Below are 27,503 nucleotides of genomic sequence, written 5' to 3'. Positions count from 1 at the left end.
ACAGTACAAAGTGGTCACCAGTCCAGCACCACGGTGCAAGATGGCCGCCATCTGGATGGCAACAACAGTGGACCTTCCAGAGTCGAGTCAGGTGCCCGTTGACTTTCCAGAGTTGAGTCAGGTTCTGGTTGACCCTCCAGAATCGAGTCAGGTGTTCATGGACCCTCCAGAGTCAGGGTTAGTCACCGTCGACCTTCCAGAGTCAGGGCTAGTTCCTGTCGACCTTCCAGAGTCGAGTCAAATTCCAGTTGACTGTCCAGAGTCAAGTCAGGCTCCTGTTGACCATCCAGAGTCGAGTCATGTTCCTGTTGATTCCCCAGAGTCAAGTCAGATTCCTATTGACCTTCCAGAGTCGAGTCAGGTGCCCATTGACTTTCCAGAGTTGAGTCAGGTTCCGGTTGACCCTCCAGAGTCGAGTCAGGTGCTCGTGGACCCTCCAAAGTCGAGTCAGGTGCTCATGGACACTCCAGAGTCAGGGTTAGTCACCGTCGACCTTCCAGAATCAGGGTTAGTCACCATCTACCTTCCAGAGTCAGGGTTAGTCACCGTTGACCCTCCAGAATCAGGGCTAGTTCCTGTTGACCTTTCAGAGTCAAGTCAGGTGACCGATGAATTTTCAGAGTTGAATCAGGTTCCGGTTGACCCTCCAGAGTCTAGTCAGGTGCTCATGGACCCTCCAGAGTCAGGGTTAGTCACCGTTGACCTTCCGGAGTCAGGGTTAGTCACCGTTGACCTTCAGGAGTCAGGGTTAGTTACCATTGACCTACCAGAGTCAGGGTTAGTCACCTTTGACCTTTCAGAGTCAGGACTAGTCACCATGGACTTTCCAGAGACAAGGCTAGTCACCGTTGATCTTTCAGAGTCAAGTCAAGTCACTGGTGATCTTCAAGGACAGAGTCAAGTCACTGGTGATCTTCAAGGACAGAGTCAAGTCACCGGTGATCTTCACGGACCGAGTCAAGTCACCGGTGATCTTCAAGGACCGAGTCAAGTCACCGGTGATCTTCAAAGACCAAGTCAAGTCACCGGTGATCTTCAAGGACAGAGTCAAGTCACCGGTGATCTTCAAGGACTGAGTCAAGTCACGGGGATCTTCATGAACAAATGCAAGTCACTAATAATCTTCATGAGCAGAGTCAAGTCAGCACCGATCCTCTCGAATCCAGTATAAACAAAATGGGATTACCAGAGTTTCGTACTCCCGTTGGTCTGGCCGCACGGATGTGGTGGTCTTCTGCTCCACCCTGGGGGGCTTCCACCCTGACCACACGGCTGTTGTGGTCTTCAGCTCCGCCCTGGGAGATTCCGGCCTCGACCACAAGGATGTGGTGGTCTTCTGTTCCACCCTGGGGGGCTTCCGCCCTGACCACACGGTTGTGGTGGTCTTCTGCTCCGCTCTGGGGGATTCTGGCCTCGACCATGGGGACGTGGTGGTCTTCTGCTCCACCCTGGGGTGCTTCCGCCCTGACCACACGGATGTGGTGGTCTTCTTCTAAGCCCTGGGGGGTTTCCACCTTGACCACAAGGATGTGGTGGTCTTCTGCTCCGCCCTGGGTGACTCCGGCCTAGACCACAAGGAGGTGGGGGTCTTCTGTTCCGCCCTTGGGGGCATCCGTCCCGACCACATGGCTGTGGTGGTCTTCTGCTCCGCCCTGGGGGGCTTCCACCCTGACCACATGGTTGTGGTGGTCTTCTGCTCCGCCCTGGTGGGCATCACTTGATGTCCTTCATGGACTTATGTTTTTGTTTTCTTTAGTTTTTTCTGTCTGTTTCCTCCTTTGGACCTGGCCCTCTGTCCCTCCCCCTGATCCTCCGCCGGACCACCTCCCTCCTGGGTTTCTAGTCTGTGTCTGTCGTTCCATTTCCCTCTTGGGCCTGGCCCTCTATCCCTCCACCTGATCCTCCGCTGGTCCACCAACCTCCTGGACTCCTTGTTTTGTGTTGCACTTCTCTTGTCTCTGTCTCCCCATTTTACCTGGTTGTCTTGTCTCTGTTTCCCCATTCTACCTGGTCCTCCTGTCTCTGTGTACCATGTTATCTGGCCCTCCCTCCCTCCCTCCCTCCCCTAGTCCTCCCCCACTCCCCTAGTCCTCCTAGTTCTTTGTCTGTTGGTTTTCCCTTGGTTTCGGGTGGAGCATCTGGCAGCTGCTCCGTGGAGGAGGGGGTAATGTTATGCTGTCAGTCTCTGTTTCCCTGGGTGTCCACTAGTGAGCTCACTTCTCCTTAGGCACTTCACCATAGGCACTATAATTCATCTAGTCTGGTCCTGTCTTCACAGTAATTGCACTCCAGTTAATTGCACCAGGTGCAGGAAATCTATTGTCATTAGTCTCCTTATAAATACATGTCTTTCCCTGTTGTTTGTATGGAGTCCTTACCCTTCGATGTTCCAGTCTTCTCGTTCCCAGAGATTCCTCATTCTCATATTCTGAGTTTCCATTCCGATTCCTTCCCTTCCTGTTCCCTTCCTTGTTTTCTTATTTTGTTTGTTTGGACTGAATTCTGGTTTTGACCCATGGCATGTTTGAAAATGATTTTAGATTACCTCTATTAAATATACCTGCGATTGGATCTCTTGTCTCCCTGTTTCACTGGTCGTTGAGTCATTACAATACGTGAGGCCGCCAGAACCACAAAAAAGATGAGGTGACGCAGAACAACGCAACTTATTCATGGCACGAGTTATGAAAACTGAACTATTGACAGATAGATAGAGCATGGCACCACCACCAGTAGTTGCATAGGAATTTACCTGAATTATTATTGCAGAGCTTGCTGAGCTTCGAGGATGGTCTTTAGGTCAGGTCTTATGTAAGACTCGAAAGCGGAGGAAGACCATCTTCCCAGGATCTTGATAGCTGCTGTAGGAACGCCGGGTTTGGCTGCTGTAGTAGCTGCTCCAATCCTGAATGAGTGTCCAGTATACAGGGAAGGGGATAGGCTACAGTTTTTAAGGACAGAAACTAGATGAGATCTGAACCAGGTTTTAGAAAGAGGAGCTCAGTTAGAGAGTGAGAATAGGGGTGAGTGATCTGAGGATCTGGGGCGAATTTTAAGGAATCTAATCATAGATGAGAGGGGCAGAAATTATTGCTTATTTTGGATATTGTTATGGAAACACCAGAATCAGAAGAGTCATTTTTAGCGTGTTTAAGAAAAAGTGTAAAGAAATTAGGAGATAAGTGTAAGTCAGAGATAGAAAGACCGCGGACAGGATCAAAACGTTTAGATGCTGAACTGAATTTGCCTGGGTGCATAAATCCAAAGAAAGCAGTTAAGAACACTGCTTCTAGCAGAATATTAGAGTATGTGGAAAAAAGGCCATTGCGTAGGGAAAGGATTAATCTTTGCAAAAGAGGCAGAGAAAAAGGAAACCTTTTGTCTGGGGAATTCGTAGAGGATTTAGCGAAGCCGTTGAGCAGTAATCTAATGGAAAAATCAGTGAAGAGACTAGGAAAATCAGGAATAAAATATTTAGCATAAAATTGAATTCCATCGAGCAATCTGCGAATTGAGGAGATTTTTAAATTGCGATTTTCGAAATTAAAAACAAGGAACGAGCAAACAGTGGTAACCAGAATAGGAAATGAAGGAATCTGAAAGGAATTAGCAAAACATTAGAAAAGAAGACCAAGCTGAAGTGTAAGCTTTGAAAGTTGAAGGAGCAACTCCTTTAGACATATAATGTCTAGCTGATCTTTGCAAATCGTCTAATTTAACATAGTTGCTGATAGGGGAGGGCAGGGTGTTGGTTCTGTATTGGCTGAAGGGCAAAGCCATCTGAACGTCTGAAAACGAAAGCGGGAGAGCGCATCAGCAATAACATTGCAGTGCCCTGGTATATGAGCAGCTTTAATAATAAAATTGAAAGTGACTGATTGCCAGATTATACGTCTCAAAGAGGCATGATCGTTTGGCACGATGACCTGCCTTTATTGATTATGGCAAAACAGCAAAATGCGTTTCCTTGAACACGCTGAACCCCAGATTACACTGGCAACAACTAGAGGATAAATCTCGTAGAGCGCAGAAGACACGGAACCTGATTTTTTCTTAGGAAATTCGTTTGGCCACTTCTCTGCAAACCATTGCCTTCGAAAAAACCCACCGAAGCCGATAGATGGGGCGGCATCGGTAAATAAATGTAGGTCTGCGGAGGATTCAAAGGCGTCATTGTAAAAGAAGGAAATACTGTTCCAATCATTAAGCAACTGAGTCCAAAATTTTATATCGGAGAGACATCCATCATCTAACTGGATCGGATCGCTTAATTTTTGGACGGAATGAGCCATAGTTAACAGCTGAGAAATAAATGCTCTGCCCTGTGGTATGATGCTCATAGCGAAATTGAAGTGACCGAGCAGAGAGAGCATGTCTCGTTTCGTGACGCAGCGAAGAGAGGAAAAAGATTCCAGAAACGACCTGATCCTTAGGAGTTTCTCTTGTGGCAGGGAAGCTTGCATTTTAACTGTGTCAAGAGAAATGCCTAAGAATTCTAATGAAGTAGAAGGGCCCAATGTTTTTTCAGCAGAGAGGGGAATGCCGACGTCGCTAAATATTTGTTTAAGAATGCTAAGGATGGAAGATTGTGAAGATGGAAAGTCGACTAGCAAAAAATCGTCTAGTAAATACAAAACGAAAGGAAGCTTATAGACGTTAAGTATAATCCAACACAGAGCTTCGGAGAGACTGTTGAAAATATGCGGGCTACTTCTACAACCGAAAGTGAGCCTCACAGCGAAGTAGAATTTTGAATTCCATTTCATTCCAAAATACGGCCAATCAGATGGGTGAATTGGCATAGTTTTAAAACCGTTGGTATTGTCAGCTTTGGCTAACCAGGCGCCATGACCAGCTAATTTTATTAACTGGATGCCGTTATCCACCGTAAGCGTAATGAAGAGAAAAACTTGTTAAGGGAATGCATTCGTTAATGCTAGCTATGTTGGAGGAATGTGGAGAAGACATGTTAAAGATTAGACGTTTTTTTACCGGAATATATGTGAGTTGCAATGCTGATGGCATTAATCCGAAAAGGAGAAAAAAGAGTAGGACTGAAAGGGCCGAAAACATATCCTTTATTAACCTCTTTGTCTAAAAGAACTGAAACCACATCAGGTTAGTGTCTAGCAGATTGCAAATTTGTTGCAACAAAAGAGGTAGAAAGAGGAGAAAGGATACCCACCCGAAACCCTTGGGACAAACCGGTGATTAAATAATCAACAAATACCGAAACGGGGTGAGAAGAGAGGTAGCTTGAAAGGTTGGGAATATTAATAGGAGTAGATGGGTGTTTATTCAAAATTTTTTCCGAATTAGGGCTTTCCCTCGGGGTGCAGGTTTGTACCGGCGTGGAAAAACAAATTTCGGGAGTGGATCCTTGCAAACACTACAAATATGAGCAAATTTGCAATTACGGAAAGAACAAACGGCCTCATTAAATTGAAAACAAAGAGGTATGTTATTGAAGTCAGCCTCTGGAGTTTGAAGAGAGTCTTACATTTTCAGGACCATGGAGAGCGGCTGGATCGATACTAGCAAACGTTTTAGGGCAAAATGAAGCCTTGTGACCGCGAGCGCTGCAAATGGCGCAAGTTAAGCTTTTTTTGCCTTCGAAATGGCGGACGAGTATTTCGGTGTTGGTAACTGACCAGTCTAGTCTTGTATTAAAAATTGAGATAAAGGAGGCAGATTTCGCTGAGAAGGATTTGTGATACTCGTAAAATAGAGTTCCCCCGTATCTTTGACTGAAGTCCGCCATCATTTGATAGATAAAGATCTAGCTCTTCCCTACTCTCAGGGTAGGTTTGACACAGAATGTCTCTGTAAATACTGAATGCAAACGAGAGATTGCGTTGTAAACGGGGATCGGAAGTTTTAAGAAGTACTGCCACGTCACCACAGTCAACCATTTTCCTATTGGCAGCAGGCAAAGGAAGCAGTAAGGTAGCAAGATTAATATCCTTACCTTGGATGATATTGTTTCTTAAATGGTTAGACACTGTTGCGGCGGCTGGTGGGACACGCCTACTGAATGCTTGTGCTGGAGTTGCTGTGGAGAGGTTGAAGTTTGAGGAAGCCGGTGAAGCAGAGACATTTTGAAAAGGCATCTGGATAGTGAGCTGAGAAGGTGGCATGCTCTGATCGTTACTAAATTCAGAAGGAGGAGGAAAAGACTGTGGAATAGCTGAGGAGTGTATTGCTGGATTATTTGTTAATTTAGCCACTGTGCTAAATAAAAACCCTGGATTGTTTTTGTTATTTTCTATGAGTTTGTGGATATGCTCGGCCCTGGCAGTTTTTAGAGACTGTCTATAGCTGGACATACTGTTTTTCCATGCAATTCTAAAAACGTCCAAGTTAGTTTTTCTCCATTTGCATTCAAGACTACGAGTTTCTTTCTTGAGAGAGTGAGTATTACTGTTATACCAGGGCACAGTACGTTTTTCTCTGTGATAGATTGGCCATCTCCAGATTCCCGTAAGGCCCTACAGCGGTTTCTGGGGTTCGCCAATTTCTATCTGTGATTTATTCGCAATTTCAGCCAACTAGCCTTACCTCTGACGGCCTTGACCTCTCCCAGTACTCCGTTCAGGTGGTTGGACGCAGCTGAGACTGCGTTCACTTACCTCAAAAGCCACTTCGTTTCAGCTCCCATCCTTGTGGCCCCTGACCCCACACGGCAGTTCGTGGTGGAGGTCGACGCATCAGAGGTGGGGGTAGGAGCAGTGCTGTCCCAACGTGCTGCCTCGGACGATAAGGTACATCCATGCTCGTATTTATCCCATTGTTTATCTCCTGCTGAACGCAATTATGACATTGGTAACAGAGAATTGTTGGCCATCAAATTATCTTTAGAGGAGTGGCGTCACTGGTTGGAAGGCTCAGGGGTACCTTTCATTGTTTGGACCGATCATAAGAATTTAGGGTACATTAGAACTGCCAAAAGACTCAATTCCAGGCAGGCTCGGTGGGCACTTTGCTTCGGTCGCTTTGATTTTACTTTATCACGTCTTTTAGATCCCTCCGCCCGCCCGGTGACTCCCAAGTGTATTTTACCTGAGAAAGTAGTGGTCTCAGCACTCGTATGGGAGGTCGAGTCGAAGGTCAAGATGGCCTTAGAAGGGGTAATGCCTCCGCCCGGTTGTCCACCGAATCGTTTATTTGTGCCGGAGGGGTTAAGGTCCGAAGTCATTCAGTGGGGTCACTGCTCTAACATTGCTTGTCATACAGGGATAAGTCAAACTAATGGGTTAGTTAAACAATGATTCTGGTGGCCACTTATGGCACGTGACGTCCATGATTTTGTTTTGGCTTGCTCAGTTTGCGCCAGTGGTAAGTCATCTAACCGACCTCCTGATGGGCTCCTTCAACCGCTGTCTGTCCCTTCGAGACCCTGGTCCCACATCGCACTAGATTTTGTTACCGCCCTCCTGCCCTCTAATGGCATGATGGCCGTTTTGATCGTAGTGGACCGGTTCTCGAAGGCGGCACCATTTCATTCCCTTGCCCAAATTACCGACAGCCAAGGAGACAGCGGTCACTGTCCTAGATCATGTCTTTCGGCTTCATGGCCTCCTGGTAGACGTGGTTTCTGACAGGGGATCTCAATTTATATCCAAATTTTGGAAAGAATTTTGTGTATTGCTAGGAGCGTCAGTTAGCTTGTCTTTGGGTTATCATCCCCAAAGTAACAGGCAGTCTGAGCAAGCCAACGAAGATTTAGAGAGGACGTTGTGATGTTTGGTCTCTAAGAATCCTTCTTCCTAGAGCCAACAACTCTCTATGGTGGAGTACACTCACAATTCGTTACCAGTTTCAGCCACGGGCCTTTCTCCGTTCCAGTGCAGCTTAGGTTATCAGCCACCAGTTTTTGCCAGTCTGGAATCTGAAGTCGCGGTCCCCTCCACTCACGCGTTTGTCCAGAGGTGCCACCAAACCTGGACCAGAGCCCTCAAGACTAAGGCCAAGGCCAATCGCCACCGGTCAAAGCCTCCCGTTTACATCGTGGGTCAAAAAGTGTGGCTTTCTACCAATAACATTCCTCTGCGATCCGTATCTAATAAGTTAGCTCCCAAATTTATTGGCCCATTTACTATCATCAAAATCATTAGTCCGGTGACAGACTCAAACTACCTCCAGTGTACAGGAGGATACAGCCCGCCTTTCATGTGTCCAAAATTAAACCCGTGTTTTATGCATGTATTAGTCCTAGACTCGAGATGGAGGGGGCAGGATTCCAGTACTTGGTGGACTGGGGAGGTTACAGTCCGGAGGAGAGGAGTTGGGTACCTGCTAGGGACATATTGGATCACTGATTGATGATTACAATCAGCAGGTAGGCCCTTCTGAGAACTCCAGGAGGCGTTCTTAGAGGGGGGGTACTGTCATGGTTGGTAAACCGTGATCTCTGGGTTTTGCACTTTGTGGGTGTAGTCTGTGTGTTTCACGTCTGCACTGATTAGTTTGTGGGCGTCTCCGTTAATTGTCATCAGCAGCAGCTGTCACTCATTACTATCCCTATATAATGGCTTGTCTCACGTCTTGTGTTTGTGAGAGCGTTGTTCCATGTCGTTAACTGTGATTTGCTTTTGTGTTGTTTTGCGTTTGGATGTCCGTGTCTTCCCCCCGGAACCTCGTCCACTCTTCGCAACCATCACAAGCATCGCCACTTACCTTCGGCTTGATTCCCCGCGGTTCCTGTGCCATCCTGTCCTGCTGCCAACTCACCACCACCATCTGGATTCCTCACCGCCTTCCACCATCTTGGATTATCGTCTTCCCAGAGTTGTTTGTGTTCCAGTTTGTTTTGTTTTCGTCTTTAATTAAACCTTGTTCATGCACTTGTTTCCAGCTTCTCCTTCACCCAGTCGTCACAGATACGCAGCATGCATGATACAAGCAAATGGTCGGTAATATCATCGCTTTGATGTCTATTTCAGTAAGATCGATTCCATGCAATATAATTAAATCTAGTGTATGATTAAAACGATGAGTGGGCCCGGTGATATTTTGCTTAACTCCAAAATAATTTATTAGGTCAGTAAACACAAGTCCTAATGCATAATTTGAATTATCAACGTGACTAGTAAAATCTCCAACATTTATCGCTTTATCAACTGTAACCAAAAGGTCAGAGAGGAAAAATGCAAATTATTTTGGGAATTCTGTATGCGGTCCTGGTGGTCTATACACAGTAGCCAGAGCAAGAGACACAATAGATTTATTTTGCATGTATAACAGTGTAACATTAAAGGTCCTGTTTTTGTGCTTTTTTTGAAGCTTTGATTGTGTTTACAGTGTGCAATATAACGTGTTCATGTTTTGCGTGTAAAAAAAAACAAACAAAAAAAAAACAGTATTTTCACACAATTCACCTATTTATATCTGTATACTGCTGTTTTCACTGTCATAAAAATGGGCTGATGACATCCTTGTTCTATAAAGCCCCTCAATCAGAAATACGTAACGAGTTCTGATTGTGCCAGCGGTTCCTGTGTTGTGATTCGACAGCAGCTGAGTGCATGCTGCCCTCCTGGAAACACAATTGGGCTAGTTTTGAGAAGCAAGTGGGTAGGATTTGTTTGAAAACCTGGCAATCCTGATCTGAACGCACGTGCTGGAGATGTACTTATAATCACAGGAGCGTTTTTACTGACAAAATGCACATGAAAATCGCATTTGATTCTTTTGCACAGCCCTAACATCTACTTAAAAAAAGTTAAACAGCATTGCCCTTTGTGCAATAAGTTACAGAAACTGTTAAACGCACCAACTTAAATAATAAAATAAACATACCGGTTGTGGTCCATAAACAATACCTTCTCCAGACAAAGAGGGAACTGCTCCATCTTTCAAGAATAATCTTTGTGCGAATCCGGCATTAAACTGATTGAGATTGAGGAAGCTGTCCTCAGCAAAATGTGCTGCACATAGTTTTACATGTGGATTATAATTTTCAGGAACCGAGTTAAATATAAATTGTAACCATTGATCTCCAAGCACAGCGTCCCTGGGAACGGCAAACAAAGGTGATTGGACTCCGAGATGAAAATAACAGTGTTTCAACAACATGGTGACAAACACAAACGCAACTCTTCCTCTTCTCCATCGGAGCACAACAAGACCACGCCCCCTTTTTTGTGTATTCATGTGGGCGGAGGTTAGTCAAAAAACTGTTTTGGTGACATCATGACTGCAGGAACTAGAGGGATGTAGTCCAAACAGGTCGTTCGTTATAGGCGAATTCTGTTAAATAAAATATCTCGTTTGGCATTGAACTTTGAGCTTTAGAATTTTACAGATATTATTTATACTCTAACAACAACATTACACACTAACTAAAGTTTAAAACATGGGATCATGAAGAACGGGACCTTTAAGCAGAAGTATTTTGAATGAGTTAAACCTGTATCCTGTTTTCTGGGTCACATTGAGAATATAAAGGTGCTTAGAATATCATCAAGAATATCATCAAGACAAGAATATATTATACATAACGTGTATATTATATTCATTGATTACACACAGACTGATATATTTCAGATGTTTATTTATTATTAGTATATTTAAATTTTTATGATTATAACTGAGAACTAAGGAAAATCCCAAATTCAGTATCTCAGAAAATTAGAATATTGTGAAAAGGTTCAATATTGAAGACACCTGGTGCCAAACTCTAATCAACTAATTAACTCAAAACACCTGCAAAGGCCTTTAAATGGTCTCACAGTCTAGTTCTGTAGGCTACACAATCACAAAGAGTAGACTGCAGCTGGAGTCTGTGCTTCGAGAACCACTACACACAGACGTATGCAAGACATGGGTTTCAGCTGTCGCATTCCTTGTGTCAAGACACTCTTGAACAACAGACAGCATCAGAAGTGTCTCGCTTCAAAAAGGACTGGACAGCTGCTGAGTGGTGGTGTTGGCGCAGTGGATAAGACACATGCCATTGGTGTGAGAGACCCGGGTTTGAATCTACTGTGAGACCCCAATGTGTCCCTGAGCAAGACACTTAACCACCTAGTTGCTCCAGAGGCGTGCGACCATATATAGCAATTGTAAGTCGCTTTGGATAAAAGCGTCAGCTAAATGAAATGTGCTCTGATGAAAGTATATTTAGCATTTCCTTTGGAAATCAGGGTCTGGAGGAAGAGAGGAGAGGCACACAATCCACGTTGCTTGAGCTCCAGTGTAAAGTTTCCACAGTCAGTGATTGTTTGCGATGCCATGTCATCTGCTGGTGTTGGTCCACTGTGTTTTCTGAGATCCAAGGTCAACGTAGCCGTATACCAGGAAGTTTTAGAGCACTTCATGCTTCCTGCTGCTGACCAACTTTATGGAGATATAGATTTCATTTTCCAACAGGACTTGGCACCTGCACACAGTGCAAAAGCTACCAGTACCTGGTATAAGGACCATGGTATCCCTGTTCTTAATAGGCCAGAAAACTCCCCTGACCTTAACCCCATAGAAAATCTATGGGTTATTGTGAAGAGGAAGATGTGATATGCCAGACCCAAGAATGCAGAAGAGCTGAAGGCCACTATCAGAGCAACCTGGTCTCTCATAACACCTGAGCAGTGCCACAGACTGATCGACTACATGCCACGCCGCATTGCTGCAGTCATTCAGACAAAAGGAGCACAACTAAGTATTGAGTGCTGTGCATGCTCATACTTTACATTTTTATAGTTTTCAGTTGGCCAAGATTTCTAAAAATCCTTTCTTTGTATTGGTCTTAAGTAAGATTTTAAGTAATATCTGAGATACTGAATTTTCATTAGTTGTCAGTTATAATCATCAAAATTAAAAGAAATAAACATTTTAAAAATATCAGTATGTGTGTAATGAATTAATATAATATAAAATATTCACTTTTTGAATGGAATTAGTGAAATAAACTTTTTGATGATATTCTAATTATATGACGAGCACCTGTATATTGTTGCGACACCTCGCTCATCCTTATAATAGTAGTTTGGTGGAATAGACTCATTTCGACCAATACAATCATTTGGTTTTAGCCAAGTTTCAGTCAAGCAGAGTACATCAAAACTATTATCTGTGATCATTTCATTTACAATAACTGCTTTGGGTGTGAGTGATCTAATGTTTATGAGCCCAAACTTAAAAAATGTTTTCTGTTGATTTATTTTGCATTTTTATGGTTTAACCATGATTAGATTTTTTCTACATCCTACATTAAATTAATATTTTGACCTCACAGACAATAGATTGTACAGCGCAAGTACTTTTATCATTTAAGCAATATCATTTATATCATCACTTGGCTGCATAATTTCAACACCATCAACATCAATTCCAGTATTAAATCTACAGTATGATTTCATTGAAGCACAACAGTCAGACACTAGACAGGATTTAGAAGTGTAAATTCTGCAAGAATTATATACGTTACAGCAGAAAAGGTTAAGCGTAATATTCATGTGGGGATGAAATGGAATCAAGCTCTGAGCGCCACTAGAATAGAAATGGAAATATCATACAGTAGATATGAATTAAAGCTATAATCAGAAAGCAAATAAATCAAAGATGGCAGCAACTGTGGGAGACAGGAAATAAAGGTCGATTTATGTATGAAATATAGCCAGAAGTGGGGAAAAGTACTCAGGTGGCAGTAGAACAGAGGAAAACATGTTATCCAGACTTAGGCCGGTGACACACTGGCTACGTGGCGTGAGCGTGGCGTTTCTGCTGGGTTTCAGTTGCGTGGCAGCTGCTTCTTGTTTTCTGTGTCTTTACACACCAGAATCGTGCCTGACGGGGCTCTGACGCGCTGCTGCAACTGTAGGTGACAGGTGACGCTGTCGCCTCTGGCTTGCTTAGTTGGGGTCTCTTCATCTACAGCGATATTGTTGACTCGATTGCAAATAAATGCACAGACACTATTTTACTGAACAGAGATGACATCACTGAATTCAATGATGAACTGCCTTTAACTATCATTTTGCATTATTGACACACTATTTTCCTAATGAATGTTGTTCAGTTGCTTTGACACAATGTATTTTGTTTAAAGCGCTATATAAATAAAGGTGACTTGACTTGACTTGACATAGAGGGAGACCGCCGATAGACCAGGATCTTGTCTTCACGACAACAACATCTATACTTCATGTTGAGCATAAATATAAAGCCTACTGATAAAGGACACCGTCAACAGTATTGACAGCCATAAAACTATGTTTGACAGGTGCAATATTTGAAAATCGATAATTATTTATTTATTTTTTTAAATTACATTTATATCTGAATTTATGTCAACCTATAGACTTTCAAACATCAAAATGTCATTCATTAATATGTATTTGTGTACAAAATGACATATAAACATATCTTCCTATTCTATTTTGCCTGCAAACGCTTCCAACACGCTTGAGTGAAATTATTAAATCAGCTGAGGAAACAATCCCTAAAAGCACAGGAGTAAGATGTTCCAAATGTGTAATATAGAGTGCAAAGAAGCTATAAAAGCAAGAAATAAAGCATTTAGGCAACTCAAAAAACATCTTTCTCAGGAGACTATGATTCAATATAAAAGGGCCCAAGCAATAGTAAGGAAAACAATAAAAATACAAAAACGTACATTTTGGAGACAATATTCCAGTAGTATTGGGAAGGTAGTACAACTATCAGAAGTATGGGGCATGATCAGAAGAATGGGGGGGAAGGGTCAGAAGGAATTATGAATTGCCAGTGATGAACGATGGGATAAGATGACAGTTAGCAACCTAGAAAAGGCTGAACTTTTAGTTCAAACATTTTTGAAATTTCATATCTCTGATAATCTTACAGTAGAGGCAAAACAGAGTAGGAATAAAACCTTAATGGAATACCCTAATACTTTAAAGTAAAATTAGATGTCAGAAAATCCATTACTTACCATTAAATATGTTTGAGTTAAAAAGAGCGATAAAGAGTGCTCGACAGACTACTCCAGGGAAAGATGGGGTATGTTATAAAATGTTGGCCCATATGACAGATAACTCGTTAGAAATAATATTGAATCTGTTTAACCAAATTTGGGATACTGGACAACTTCCTTCAGTATGGAAACAAGCAATAATAGTACCAGTTCTTAAACCAGGAAAAGACCCATCAGATCCCTTTAGCTACAGACCAGTTGCTTTGACTTCACATTTATGCAAAATCATGGAAAGAATGATCACAGAAAGAATAACATACTTCCTGGAAAGTAAAACTCTTTTATCTCCATATCAAAGTGGGTTTCGGAGGGGTCGGAATACAATGAACTCTATATTGTGCCTAGAGTCAGACATAAGGAAAGCACTGACCAACAAAGAAGTAGTATTAGCAGTCTTCTTTGATGTGGAGAAGGCATATGACATGCTCTGGAAAGAAGGATTACTGATCAAATTAAAATCATAAGGAATTAACGGTAGACCATATAACTGGGTTTTAGACTTTATTTACCAGGAAAATACAAGTGAGGGTAGGTCATGAATACTCCAGAGTATACACTGCAGAGAATGGTACTCCACAAGGTAGCGTGTGTAGTCCATTATTGTTCAACATAATGATTAATGATATCTTCACTCAGGTTTAACAAAATGTAGCAAAATCTTTGTATGCAGATGACGGGGCATTGCGGATAAGAGGGCGCAATATAGCATATGTCAATAAGAAAATGCAAGCTGCAATTGATGAAATGGAAAAGTGGACCAATAAATGAGGATTTATATTATCTGTAGGAAAAAAACTGGTTATTTGTTTTTCAAGGCTGGACAAAATCTCACCCCTGGCTTTAAATCTATATGGGCAACAACTGGAGCAAGTAAAAGCTGTTAGGTTTCTTGTTGTTTGGTTTGATGAAAAATTAACATGGAAAGTTTATCTGAATAAAATTAAGGACAAATGAAAAAAGGTCATCAACATACGTTGGTGTTTATCTGGACAGGAATGGGGAGTAAGTAGAGCATCTCTACAAAACATATATTGGGCACTCATGAGATCTGTTCTTGACTATGGATGTATAGCTTACATGTCAGCAGCAGAATCAAACCTCAAGGAATTAGATGTGTTGCAAGCTCAAGCCCTGAGAATCTGTAGTGGGGCATTCAGATCATCTCCAGTATCATCAATGCAGGTGGAAATGGGAGAAATGCCATTAAGGATCAGAAGAGTAAAATTAATGATGGCATACTGGGTCAGTCTCCAAGGACATAATGAAAAACATCCTGTCAAAAGCATATTAAAAGAATGCTGGGAACACAATGAAACAAATTGTACAAGTTTTGGGTGGATAGGTGATGCTAAAGCAAGAAATATAGGATTAAATCAATTACAGTACAGTAATACAGTCTCAATTTCCTCAATCCCTCACTGGTTATTCCCATTGCCAAATGTTGACCTTAGTATACAGCAGGAACTGAAAGACAATTATAATCAAATTCCGATATGGTAAATAGTCCAGAAGGATTTTGAGAAACATCTCTCACAGTCAATGGTTTTATTTACAGATGGATCTAAGGATCCTGACACTGGATATGCTGGTGCAGCCGTATACATTCCAAGGGGTGAATTTATATTAAGAAAAGAGTAACCAACCATTTATCAGTATATGCTACAGAGCTAGTGGCAATATTATTGGCCTTACAGTGGACAGAAGAGAAGGAAGTAAATAACACTGTCATCGCATCTGATAGTCTTGCAGCACTTGAAAGTATAAAATCTGTTTGGTCATTAGTTAGGATGGATATTATTAATGAAATATTCTGCAGGATGTATGAAATGAAAGTTAAGGGTATTTCTACACAATTCGTTTGGGTTCCTGCTCATGTTGGAGTGGAGAGAAATGAGAAGGTGGATATACTGGCTAAACAAACTCTTAGAATAAAGCAAATCGATCTACATATTCCCTCAAATAAAGCAGAAGCTAATGTATACATTAGAACATATATGTACACAATCAGTATGGCAGATATACTAGGATGATCATAAAACAGGTATTTATAAAACAGGACATTTGTATAATATACAAAAAACAGTTGATGTTGGGAGAAAGGAGAATAGGAATCGAAGAGAAGGAAGTATCATTACACGTCTTAGAATTGGACATACTGGAATGTATTCACTGTAATCAACAAGAAACAGTTAAACATATATTACTTTAATGTGGAAAATATAACAATGAAAGATATCGTCTTATACAGTCAATGAAGAAATTGAAACACCATGACTTTTCTTTGTCAGGTTTATTGGGGAAATCAGCTAACAAGATATGTGATGACATTGTTAAGTTTGTAAGAGAATGTGAATTAAGTAAAAGAATATATAAATATTTTGGTGAAAAAAAATATTTAACATTTTGTAATTTTTTTTTTTTTGGCCTCTTCCCCTCTTTTCCCATAATAGATAATGCATAAATGTTGATCCACACTCCAGTCCAGTCGGTGACAGTAATGCACCTATAAGGTGGAGTGCCAACCGCCAATTAAACACCAAAAAAGAAGAACACGCTTGCATGTCGTGTGAAAAATAGTGCTGAGTCCCAATTCGCATACTATCCGTCCTAAATAGTATGCGAAACTAGAATTAGTACGTCCCAAATCGTAGTATGTTGAAAAGAGTATTCCAAAGATACCCGGATGGTCTACTATTTCCGGTTAGAATTCAAAGTGCAGATCAATGCACACTCTAGTGCTAATATTGCCCACAACCCATTGCGTACGGGAGGGAGGAGTTTTGCGATGGCTTTGCGGTGATGTAAACATGGCAGCCGGATGCAGCAGCGGAGATGCGCCCTCAGCTTTTAAGTGTAAGAATTCAAATGTTTAACCCTAATTAAAGTTAGATTTTATTGTCTCATAATATTATTGGGTTTATGTTGTGCTAAAAAAGTACCGTGTTTATCTTGTAGGGTCCGATGAAAATACTGAGCGCCTCATTAACTGGCGCATTGCCAATGATGCCCTTTTCACAGGAAAAATAAACTTGGTAGAAGAACACATTGTAAAATGTATTGTGAAAAAAAAAACGATGAAAAAAAAGATGGGAATAGTAAATAAAATTTTATTGGACATAAAGAATGAATGAAACGTTAACAGTTGTGGTGTGCGTAACTAGGCAACCACGTTGTCGTTCACGTTGCATGACGTCATCGAAGTGTGTCCCAGAACGTGCATACTCTTTTGCTACACACTCAAAAGTATGTACTTTTTCCTCACAAAAAAAGTACATACTTTTAGGTCGTAGTATAAGTAGGCGAATTGGGACTCAGCATAGGTTTCTGTTCTATTTCTAGTAGGGCTGTTCGATTCCACAATTTTTGGAATCGATTCAGATTCCAATTCCCGGTTTTCGATTCTTTTCCAAATCTTTTTTTTTTTTTAGATTAAAAGGAACCTAATCTCACCATGATGACTGCAGGATAGGTCGTATAATGTATCCTTTCTATAATATGAAGCTGAAAAAAAAAATTTGACAGTACGAAAATTTTAGTTTTTTCAGCTTTGCCCATGAAATAGTCATAGCCCAGCTCAGCAGGGACATGCGTTTATCGCATGAATTAAATAAGACTTGAAGTGTCTAAAATAAATGTGCACAGTTCAGCTGAATGATTAAGTTTACTTTGTATACTTTGCACAATATTAACAAACGTACACTGAAACAATATAACCAGAACATTAATTTCATGATCCTGGCTTCTTCTCCTTTTCTGTCTCCCTCTTGTGGTCACATACTCACACTATCACGCACACACATCTACTCCTCCGCTCATTATCACTTTCAGCTGTTTCCCCTTTCGCTCCCTTCTCCTCACCTGTCCCTTCTTTTGCCCTTGATTGTCTCTGCTTCTTATTCCCTCTTTCTAGCCCTGTCTTGTTGTCGGATTATTCGATGACCTCTCGTGAGACACGTCTGTTTCCTAGCCCTAGCCCTAGCCCTAGCCCTGTCCGTGGATTGTTAAGTCATTGCTGCAACTGTGAGTTATACTGTCATTTGGACTGTGTATTATCCGGCTGTGCCTGTTTGCAGAGTACCTGTGCAGCGCCTGCCCTTGCCCAGCAAACACTGGTCCAACGGCGACGTCGTGTGGCCGGCCAAAAATAGTCGCGATAGGACGGCATAAATCGGTAGAAATATGTAACACAGAACATTTCCTAAAAATGCATTTAGATATGTTTGTACACGTTTATAGTTCTATGGGGTTTCATGCATAATTGTTTCTTTGACTTTTAGATACGTGTAGATCAATATTTACCCGCGTTGTGAATCGGTTGTGAGAGGACGTCTCCTAGTGACGTCATTTACACGTGCATTACACGTCCATCATGACCCTCTGCGAAATCCTTGTGGAATATGCAAAAGCTGTGCTTCCACCTTGATTAATACTGCAATAATTATTAAAGTGCACCAAGTAGTTTTAAAGAGGTTGTGAATAGACGTCCACTGACGTCTTTTACACGTCTCGTCATGGTTTGTGAAAAGATGTCCAAGCAAGACTAGCAGGAAAAAAAAATATATACAAAGTAAATATATTTACATATATATTAATATACTTTATCTTGTTTAAAAAAATTATAATCACAAAGAGCCCAGTGTGGTTAAGTGATTGCAAAGCAATGCTGCAATTTAGTCATTATTTCAACCTGTTTTATGTATTCGTTATTATTTTTTTATTGAATCTATGCACATACATGTAAAACAGATATATACCCGGTCACAATTTCGGTCTGAGTTGGATGTAATTGCCAAAACGTTGCTGCCAAGATGTAGACACAAAACATACTAATATATTTTGTGATATTACAAAATCCCGCGATAGCATAGATTATCTCGCGAGATCTCGCTTTCTTCCGGAATTTCCGGTATATTGAGCAGGCAACCACGAGGAGGAGAGGACTCGAAGAGGACTGAGATGTATCGATATAAATTATATAAAATCTACTGTTGTGTAAGTACATTTTGTATTATTTGATTAACATGCTTGGGTTTTACTTGTTTGACACAAAGGAACCAAGATAAATGATGCCTACATTGTCAATTGAAATTCACTGGCTAAAATTAGCTAACATTAGAAGGCTAAAAGTTACTTATATTGATGTAATTAAGTTTGCTTGAGAAAGCCAACTTACTGAAATCCTATTTAAACTTATTCTTCTTCTTATTATTATTTTTCTGGCCGGAGAATTTTTGGACTCCTACTCCTCCTAGACCGTTCAAGCTACATACTCCAAACTCGGGTCAGACCTTCATACTGTTCTGACTCGATGTGGAATATCTTTTCAGACTGGTTTGAGTTATGGTTTTCTTAAAAATTTATATTAAAAATCATAAAAATGCCCATAGACTTTCATTGACAGGATGTTCAGATGACCCAAACTCCAAATCCCATTAGACTCAATCAAGCTTTGATGCTAATCAATTTAAACTCATTCAAACTCATCTAATCTATCTATCTATCTATCTATCTATCTATCTATCTATCTATATATCTGACTATTTCTATCAATGTATCTATCATAGATCATAAATCATGGTAAAACTATGATAAATCATGCTAGAATCAGTAAATCATACTTGAACATGGTAAATCGTGGTATACTATAGTAAATCATGGTAAATCGTGGTAAATCATGGTAAACTATGGTAAATCATGGTAAACTATGGTAAATCGTGCTAAACTATGGTAAATTGTGCTAGAATCAGTAAATCATACTTGAACATGGTAAATCGTGGTATACTATAGTAAATCATGGTAAATCGTGGTAAATCATGGTAAACTATGGTAAATCATGGTAAACTATGGTAAATCGTGCTAAACTATGGTAAATTGTGCTAGAATCAGTAAATCATACTTGAACATGGTAAATCGTGGTATACTATAGTAAATCGTGGTAAATCGTGGTAAATCGTGGTAAATCATGGTAAACTATGGTAAATCATGGTAAACTATGGTAAATTGTGGTAAACTATGGTAAAACATGCTAGAATCAATAAATCACACTTGAACATGGTAAATCGTGGTATACTATAGTAAATCGTGGTAAATCATGGGAAACTATGGTAAATCATGCTAAAATCAGTAAATTCTACTTGAACATGGCAAATCGTTGTATACTATAGTAAATCATGGTAAACTACGGTAAATAGTGGTAAATCATGGTAAATTATGCTAAATCATGCTAGAATCAGTAAATCATACTTGAACATGGTAAATCATGGTATACTATGGTAAATCTATCTGTCTATCTACCTATCTGTCCTAATAATATGCTAATATCATGCTAGCAAGATGCTAGTCGCATGCTAGTAATGCTAGAAAAATGCTAGCAACATGCTACTCATGCTAGAAACATGCTAGTCGAATGCTAGTTATGTTAGAAACATGCTATCAACATGTTAATCATGCTAGAAACATGCTAACAACATGCTAATCATACTAAAATCATGCTAGCAACATGCTAGTCGCATGCTAGTCATGCTAGAAACATGCTAGCAAAATGCTAATCATGCTAGAGACATGCTAAAATCATGCTAGAAACATGCTAGTCGCATGTTAGTCATGCTAGAAAACATGCTAATCATGTTAGCAAAATGTTAGCAACATGCTAGTCGCATTCTAATCATGCTAGCAACATGCTAGTCGCATGCTAATAATGCTAGAAACATGTTAACAACATGCTAGAAACATGCTAGTAAAATGTTAATCATGCTAGAGACATGCTAGCAACATGCTAATCATGCTAGAAACATGCTAGTCACATGCTAGAGACATGGTAGCAACATGTTAATCATGTTAGCAACATGCTAGCAACATGTTAAACATGCTAATCATGTTAGAAACATGCTAACGACATGCTAGTCGCATGCTAATCCGGAGCAGCCATTTATGCTGCAGCGCCCAGGGAGCAGTTGGGGGTTCGATGCCTTGCTCAAGGGCACCTAAGTCGTGGTATTGAAGGTGGAGAGAGAACTGTACATGCACTCCCCCCACCCACAATTCCGTCCGGCCCGAGACTAAAACCCACAACCCTTCGATTGGGAGTCCAACCCTCTAACCATTAGGCCACGACTTAATCATGCTAGAAACATGCTAGCATCATGCTAATCATGCTAAAATCATGTTAGTCGCATGCTAGTCATGCTAGAAACATGCTAATCATGCTAGAAACATGCTAGCGACATGCTAGTCGCATGCTAATCTTGCTAGCAACATGCTAGTCGCATGCTAATAATGCTAGAAACATGCTAGCAACATGCTAATTGTGCTAAAATCATGCTAGCAACATGCTAGTCATGCTAGAAACATGCTAGCAACATGCTAGCCGCATGTTAATCATGCTAGAAACATGCTAGTCATGCTAACGACATGCTAGTAACTTGCTAATCATCCTAGAAACATGTTAGTTGCATGCACTCTTTTTGTCAAACTAATCTATCTATCATTCTTTCATTTGAGCTAATCTATATCATTCTTTCTAACTAATATGTTTTTCTTTCTTTCAACTAATCTATCAATCTAACTTTAAACTATAAACTTCTAACTTCTTTAAAATTCCTCAAACTTTCTGGTCAGGCTTTCTCAAGCCAACTTAAAGTTTGTCTCAACAAACTTTTTTTTTCCTAGTTTTTATTGGTACGCTTTAATTATTCAGGGGACATCACAGCCCTCCCAACCCATTCTCACTCCAAAGGCGTCAAAAACCGAAGCATTGTCAAGCACCCCTAGCGTCACTTTTATGACGCCAAATGTGCCTCTCGGCGTCGAATATCGAAGCACTACGACCTTCATTGCTTTCAGTGGGAAACTTTTGCCGTCAGAATTCGACACGAGGACATGAGATGTTTATCGCTATGAAATCACATTCAAGAAGTCTCATTCAGCACACATTGCGATACTTGCTATCAGTTCCACAGTTTGGGTGAGTAGTCGTAAATACGCTCTTTTAATGCCTTTTATAAAATGTATTCTGTCTTCTTTATTAATCAGATTAATGCCATATGTTTAATCGCTGTATTATATCGGTCATCCGCGGCTGTCTTTGAGTTTCATTGCATTTAAATAAATGACCACAGCTGCTAATTAGTGTGATTAAACTCTATCTGTCACGTGACGTGCCATAGACCTTCGATCCGTTTTATATTATTATTAATTTCAGGATCAGTGATGTAAGTTGTATTTGTAGTAAAATCATGGTAATCACGACACTTACAAAAGTAATAAATCAAATGTGAAGTTAAAACACAGTAAACGGGACATTAATAACTATAACTGTAGTTTTACTATGGTATATTAATAATCAATACAACAATACAATAATCACCAAACCAGCTATGTTTGTATCACTGTAATGTTAGTGTTTTTATGTGCTTTTATATGACAGATATCACAGTAATCATATGTTCTGTACCATGCTTTTAACACCTTTTAATGTAAATCCAAAAAAAAAAAAAGAAATTAAATAAATAAATGATTAAAGATTTTATTTTTTCATCTTGCAGTTCATTCATATCAGTTTATATCTAAATATTATGCTCACAGATCATTATTAACATTCTGTATATAATTCAATTTTATTTTCTCTCCCCTTTTTTATTATTTTTATTTTTATTTTTAGCTGAAAAGACGTAAAGGAAGCCCAGTGGTGTTTCTGGAGAGGGATTCCTTCAGAAATGGAGAAGACCGAAAGCTGTGGAGGCAGATATTTGCAGCAGTAAGTCTGTGATAGTTTGTCTCTTTTATCAAACATTCCTGCCGTTATAATTTATACAGCATTTGTTGTTTCTGAAACTGTTGCACTGTCCAAATACCCACACTTTCTATCTTTGCACTTGACCACTTGTTTATTTATTTTACATCTGTCCTGTATTTGGCCTAGTGTTCAAGTGAGCATGGTGACCACAATGTGTGTCGAACTTTTCATCACTTGATGACTGTGTTTCCCAATCCTGATCCTGGAGAACCCCAGCACTGCACGGTTTTGGGGTCTCTCTTATCTAACAAACACACTTTTGAGGTCTTGGAGTCTTCACTGATGAGCTGATGAGTTGAATCAGGTGTGTTTGATCAGGGAGACATCTCAAATGTGCAGTGTTGGGCTTCTCCAGGACCAGGATTGGGAGTCACTGCCTTATGGGACACTTATGTGTTTACAGAGATTTTTAATATCTAATTATCAATATTTCACATACTGTACATTGGACAGCTTTCCTTTTTTTTTTGATCTCGGCAAAAAGTCTGACAATTCATTCCAAAACATGATGCATGATGGGATACACTAAGCTTTGTATAGCACTCCGGAGCAGTATTGGAGAGGTTTAGTGTGTGTTAAGGACGCTGTGCTTTGGCATTATTAAGACCGGGGACAGTCTCGTTCACACACTGTCACGTACACACACTCTCAAGTGGCCAAGACTCCAAGTGTGGGTATCTGGACAGGGTCAAAGTCTTAAAAATGATCCCTAAACACAGTCGCACATCACAGTCTTAATAATCCAGTTTAACACTTGTATGATATTGTACAAGCCCCAGGACCGTCTCATCTGACACTATCAAAAGAATTCATATGACTATAGCTTGCTATTAATTACTTGCTTTCAATAATGGATGCATTTAACATTTAATTATACAGCATCTTTACAGAGGCTGCTTTTATGGTCTAAACAAAACACAGTGTAATGTATAAGTTGAATGTAATGTAATATTTCCTTCCTTTCTGTCTTACAGGATTGTTTGCAGATAAGAGTGTAGTTCTCCATCATGCACAAGGACTCACCTCGTTTACTCTTTATCCCCCGCACACACAGAAATGGTCCCTGCATCAGTGATTAGACTTTGCAGTGTTTTGATTTTTGCAGAAGATGTAACTTTGTTACAATTATAAGCTCATAATGAATACATTACAGAAGCAGTGATGGAAACAATAGTTAAAAGTATTTTTCATTTTGATAAAGCATTTTGTTCTCTTTTTCAAGCTTCATACAGTAAACCTTTTAGACTTTAATTAAGAGTTTTAGTAAAGGAGATATTTATACACAGTCATCCCCTAGCTCCAGTCATGAAGTGAATTCATAATGTTTTTTGTCAAAGCTAGCAGGTGTTTGTTTTCCTGAACACTTTCTCTGTCTTTCATTGTTCAGACAATCAGTGTTTATTTGATGCTGAGCTGATAGAGTTTTATAGATGATATTGCACACTTGACATGCATGTCTTCATGGTGTTTTTTTGTGAGTTTGAAACATTTACATTGTGTTGTATCACATTTTGGTCAATTTAATTTTTAAGAAAATTGATCTTTTTCCAGTGTTCTCTGAAAGACATACTGTATTTACTGTTTTGTTTTTTAATAAAAGCATTTTCATTTGCATACTGAAAATAGTTAATGTTTACAACATAACTGCCTTTTTATTCTTTATGGTGGCAAAAACGAGCTTGGTGACAGAGGATGCAGTGTAGTAATTTGGGCATGTTGTCTTTAAATGAGTTTGACATATCAATAAATAATGGAAGATCCTTACAAAAATATGCATGTTTATTATGCTTTATGTATTTATTTGTTCATTTATAATTTCTGTTTTTATTCCTAGCGTTCAAATGGTAGAGAATGGTAAATCACAGAAACACAAATGTGGACAATTTTAACTTTAAAACACAATGTAATATACAATGTAAATTTTAGAAGCACATCATTTGATTAGTAAATATATTTGTCTTTGGTCAAAAAAAAATAAAAATCTTAAAAATGTGTCTTATATTTAATGAGAGGAATCTATCTGTTGGATACAACTGCGACTGCTGGGCATGTGCACATCAATATTGCCCAATTTTTGTCAAGCTGAACAACGGAGGAAGGTGAAGACGTTAATAAAACAGAATCTAATAAGTAGCAAGCTTAATCTATTGTTAACCGAATCTATCCCTTCAGCCGAAAAACGAAAGACGTCGGTCATACATGGATAAGGAAGTGTGTCGCTGCTGCTCAGCTTTGATGTCATTGGCTATGAATTTTCAGGACAGTCTGTGGTTGGACTATCTTTTAACCCATATTAAACAGCGCATCATGTAAAAAAGTATGTTTTGCTGCTATCATCACATTAGTAATATATTAAGTCAACAATGAAGTGTTACTATCTTGAGAAAAATGACATCTTTAGCGAGATCCTAATCCTAACCCTAAGCATAACTTCAATGAACTACAAAAAACAGCCCCCTAGTGTTGCCTTTGCATAGATAGAATGACGGAGGCTTGTGGGTAATGTAGTTTAAAACTTTTTATTAACGAAACGAAATAAATTATTTATTTTCAGGAAAACTGGATATCTAAATATGTTTATTGTGCAAACATCTGTGATATATTTGAGAGGCAGGCTGAAATGTGGTATTTTACAGTGAGCAATATTTAAAATGCCTTTATGCCAGCTTTCCATTTATTTCTGAAAACTGAGCTCAACATTATTTTATCAGCATAGCATAAGTAATAATCCTGCCCATTTTCTCTTTGATTCGTTAATTGGACTCTGATTTACAGCCATTTGAAATATACAGTTTTTGGCTCTTCCGGGGGGTGCTACCTGGCCCCTGGGGGTAGAAGGGCAGTAAAACCTACATATATGTATTCTCCTCATCATGGACAACAAACTGAGCTGAGTCACATTTATATCTGACAGTTTTCACAGTCCTCTGTTTTCTGTTCTATTCATCATGGCTATTATACCTTTTGACAGGACATTGTGAGGCCATCTGATGAAACATGGAAAAATTAGAAAGAAATTATTTAATAATGAAAATAATAGATTATTTCTTTGATTTTTGAATTAAATGGCAAGAAATATAATGGATGAACCTGCAACAACTTGCCTTTATCTATTCCCCACTGTAAAGCAGTAATCAAGGACAATGTATACACATTGTGATACTTCACTATTACACATATATAACTAATTAGCAAAAATCAGTGTAAAAATGTCCTCCTCACCGTATCTTGCTCCTCAGGTGCTGGACATCAGTAATGTGTGTGCTCTTGGTTTTAATGCAGTACAAGATCCACATTGATCATTCCTGCTACATTCTCAGTTATCCCTCAAGTGTTTGTAACAATAAAGCCCATGGCAACATCTTGTAATGCAGAATAATTAATCTTGATACTCCCTTTATTTCACAAAAAATTTGCATATTTGCTACTAAAATATAAAAAAATACTTTCTGGTGTACTGATGTCCCAGATGTTATTAATCCGATCAAAAATGTTTATTTCTTAAATAAAAAATAATCCCAATAATTAATATGTAGTTTTTCCAAGTCTAAAATAAACACATATGAGCCTACCTAGTAAAATGATGTATTTACCAAGAATCTTCAGAACACAATATTCATCATTTTCATTTTTTTGAAGCATAGACTATAAAGTTGATAAAGTAGCATCAAGACAAATAAGATTCAATGAAAATAATTATCATCAAAAATACATTAACCTTATATATAAATCAGTTCACACAGATGAGTGATGAAATGTCCTTAAAAGTCACACAGTCCCATCCAGTCAACTGTCATACAGATCATGTGATACATATAAGACATTTGATACTGTTCCAGAAAATAATGATTCCCATCATCACATCTAAACTGGTTTCATCTCCCCATCATGTTATTCTTCTCTCGTGTCTGGAAACAGTTTGTGGTTGATATCCAGCACTGATGTGGTGTAGCTTCTCTCAGCCAGAGGATCTCTCAGTCCTAAGATGCCAGACCTGGTCAAAGTGAAACAAGCAATCCAGATGAAGTTGTTTAATGGACAGAGAGCTCAGCTTATGTTCTGTGTGATTTTAGCAGTGTGAGCAACTATAACCTTGTAGTACTGTACACTTACCATTCTTCAAGCTGTTTTGAGACCTTTTGAGAAGCTTTTTCTCTGAAGACAATTTACCACATCCTCTTCTTTCAGTCCTTTCAAGAGCATCACTTGGTCAAAACCCCTCATTTGGCTGATGAGATCATCTGTACAAATTAAAATACTGCAATAAAAATGTCATTCTGCAAGAATTAAGAAAAAGTTACAGAGGCAAAGGTCTTACTCATGAGACTGCATTAGCATGTGTAGTTCTCAGAGACTCTAGAATTCATCTATTGCTGCAGTAAATGTGTTTTCTTCCTCTAGAATCTTTCTCCAGAGCTAATGACTTCTCTCACAAATATGTTTTAGTCTGTGCAGTGTAAGGCCTGGCTTCAAACCAATCAACTATCAATCCACAATTTATAACATAACATTTACAAAACAGTGAGATAATGTCAATTGGTGTTTAGATCAACTAAACCAATTTCATGATACTTGTTTACTTTTAAAACAGGTGGTGTGTTTTTAGAAACATAATATTAAAAATGTCCAGTCACACTTTGCTAACATGCTGTAATTGTAATAGTATAAAAAGAAATCAAGGCTGACATGACCAGTTCTGTGAGAGATCATCATAAGGTCCTGTAACACATAACACAGCACTGCTTCAACACACACATA

Source organism: Carassius auratus, chromosome 10, assembly GCF_003368295.1.
Source record: "Carassius auratus strain Wakin chromosome 10, ASM336829v1, whole genome shotgun sequence".
NCBI classification, from domain to species: domain Eukaryota; kingdom Metazoa; phylum Chordata; class Actinopteri; order Cypriniformes; family Cyprinidae; genus Carassius; species Carassius auratus.
Note: the sequence above shows the minus strand (reverse complement) of the source record.